Below are 3,342 nucleotides of genomic sequence, written 5' to 3'. Positions count from 1 at the left end.
TCCTCCTCCTCCTCTCCTCCTTTCCTCCTCCTCCTCCTCTCCTCCTCCTCTTCCTCCCTCCTTTCTTCCTCCTCCTCTTTCTTTCATCATGCTTGGGATTGAACCTAGAGCATCAGATATACCAGGCAAACACTCTACCATGGACCAACATCTTTTGCCTTGGAGTTTCAACTTAAGGATGCACAGGGCATCATTAAAAATGGCTCCTCTCTGCTAGGTGTGAAAGCACAGGCATACAATCCCAGCACTTAAGAGGCTGAGGCAGGAAGATATAGAGTTCAAGGGCAGCCTGGTCTATGTAATGAAACCTTGACTGGAAAAATAAGTCTGATCTTCATATCTCAACTTTCAGGATGCACATTTGCTAGCTGGCCATCACCTTCCTGTCCTCTGGTCACTCTATCTGGACATATTCATTCATTGGGAAACCCAGAGAGGTCGTGTGTGTGTGTGTGTGTGTGTGTGTGTGTGTGTGTGTATTGAGTGAATTTAAATTTGTCCATGGGACAAATTCTGGAGAGCTACTCCATGGTCACTACTGTCAAGAACAATTTTTTGGCAAAATGATTCATTATAAACCATCATGAAAATCCCACAATGTCCTAGCTAGTGCTTATTTATTCATTTTCTCTCTATAAATGACATAGGGTAATTAAAAATACATGACACAGTTAATAAAGCAAACACATAAAGACTTGGAGGCAAACAAGAAATAGATATTACAATAATAAGGATGTTAGAGCAAACTTTATATTTTGTAAAGACTGGTGTAAGATAGCAGTGTGTGTGTGTGTGTGTGTGTGTACTGGAGCTTGAATTTGGTACCTGGGCACTATCCCTTAGGTTTTGTGCTTCAAGGCTGGTACTCTACCCCCTGAGCTCCACTTTAGTAGCTAATTGGAGATAAGAGTTTCACAGACTTTCCTGCACAGGCTGGTTTTGAACTGTGACCACAGTTCAGATCTCAGCCTTCCAAGTAGGTAGGATTATGGGTATGAGCCAGCAGCACCTGGCTATAAGGTGGCATTATTAAATTGATGCGGAATTTGAACTTTGTAGTACTCAGAGGAAAGCTGTGACCATGTTAAGTTACAAAATTTGTGTCCTTACAAGTGGACCCATTGCAACAACGACACAAAACACTTTACAACTTGGGGGGGGGTTAGTGGGGGGCGGTGAGGAGGGAAGGGATAGTAGGAGAAAAACAAAGAGGGGTAACCATGTTAGACAAGAAATGTGCTCATTGCTTTACTCATGTAACTCTCATCCCTGTACAGCATCTTTAAATAAAAAAGATTAAAAATAAGTTTGTGTCCTTAGAAGAAGAATTTGTTAAGAAGCCACGTGGCCCAAGGGCAAAAGCTGGTTCTCTGCATCCTTGCTTTGGGGCTGTGATACCTGATCTACCAGCTCTCAGCTTCACTGTCCTCACCTTAAACATGGGCTTTATGTCCTATGAGTTCATCATTGCATAATAAACAAATGAATAGAAAGCTCTTCTTTACAGCACAGTTCTCATTCTTAATGTTGAGGGAGATATGAATAGAGTCAGGATTTGGCAAACATCACCACAGTGATTGTTGTCAAGCAAGCACCATCTATTGGCACTGGAACTAGTGGATGAGAAACAGGATATTGACATAGGCTGGAAGAATTTTCCCACAAGATAGTTATCAGTTACAAAGAAAAAAAATAGTGATTTTACAGTGGAGTGAGCTGGCAAACACCACTCTCCTCAAGTGATCAAAGCTGACATTCCCAATAATGACATAGGTTGACATTCTGTACCAACGAGATGATGCCTGCAAAGGGCATGCCATTACTTGGGTAGAATTCTTGCCAGAAAGGACAAAACATGAACCTAATCTTGAGGAAATATCAGACAGACTGAAGTGGAAGGACAGTCTACAAAGTTTGAGTCTACACTCTCCCAACTGTCTTACAAGAAAGAGAGCAGAGGCATGACAACTCTATGCAACATGAAATCTGGAGTCTGGAAAAGTGGTACAGTACAGGTATACTGGTGAAAGTTGGACTTTTTGACTACACATATGCACACACAGCATGAGAGAGAGAGAGGAGAGAGAGAGAGAGAGGAGAGAGAGAGATGCTGTTATTGAACTCAGGACTCTGCATTCTTGTTCAGCCATTTTGCTCAAGGCTGGTACTCTACCAGCCACACCTCCACTTCTTGTTTATTTTTAGTCCCCGGGGGTTTGACCTCAGGACCTTACTTACCCTTGCTAGGCAAGTGCTCCACCACATGAGCCATGCCCTTTAGGTCTTTAAAATTTTTTTTTTTCATTATCTTTAAGTAGTTGTGCAAAGGAATTGCCGTGTAACAAAGCAGTTTATGAATACAGCGTGTCCTGATCAATATTAGCCCTTTCAACAGCCTCCCCCACCCCTTCCCTCACTTTTCTTAATTTTTTTAGGATATATCTTGAATTATTTTTGCCACTTACAAAGCAGTTTATATCTACAACTGTGTCATCTCTTCAACATTTTCACTCCCCTTCCACCTACCCTTTCCCTTATTTTTCTTAATTTTGTGCTATATACCATGTATGTATTTGCCGCTAGCTCTTGACCATTTTGTGATTGCGCAAGATGGTACTGTTTGGGTAGGGGTAGGATGAAGGATATAAAGAGATGGGTTTTTTGGGGTACTAATTCTGCAGCTTTTCCCTACTTCTGAATTTATTCAAAAATGAAACGTGGAGTAATAATAGATGGGCCTGTTGAGGGTGCTGAAGGAGACGGGCCTAGTTAGTAGCAGAGAGCTGAATCCACATTCACCTTGGTTGATGCTACTATGTGTGGGTCAGGAGGGTGAGCTAACCAGGGCTACACCCTCAAGGGGCTAGTAAGGAGGACTGATGGGTTTGCAAAGAATCAGTGCATTGTAGTGTTGACAGAGGTCAAAACACTACTTTAGATTCCTTGTTTGGGCTCAGATGGAAAGGAGTTTGCTTGGTCCTCACCAGAAAGCCAGAGCTGCCCTCCTGTGATACATTGCTCTATTTCTCAGCAGCCAATCCCTGCACCAGACTGAAATCAAGACTTCAGAACGAATGGATTCTGTTATTCTGATGGGTACCATGATGTGAAAAATTGAAGCTACAAATAAGGAATGTATCAGTGCAGGGCACATGTAGGGTGGGATGTCTTCTTCATCTTTGAGTATGGTTTCCAGGGACAGAATGGGCCAGATGCCTGTGTAGCTAAGAACCTCAAAAAGAAGAGATGAATTAATGAGAGTACTAAGTACACCTAAGTCCAAAGCCTTTGCTAAGGCCAGGGATGGAGAAAGAGAGATTGGAGGGAAACAGGAAGAGTGAG

The sequence above is a fragment of the Dipodomys ordii genome, unplaced genomic scaffold, assembly GCF_000151885.1.
Source record: "Dipodomys ordii isolate 6190 unplaced genomic scaffold, Dord_2.0 Scaffold36, whole genome shotgun sequence".
Classification (NCBI taxonomy): Eukaryota; Metazoa; Chordata; class Mammalia; order Rodentia; family Heteromyidae; genus Dipodomys; species Dipodomys ordii.
The sequence above is the reverse complement of the archived record's forward strand: the minus strand, read 5'-3'. Positions refer to the sequence as shown.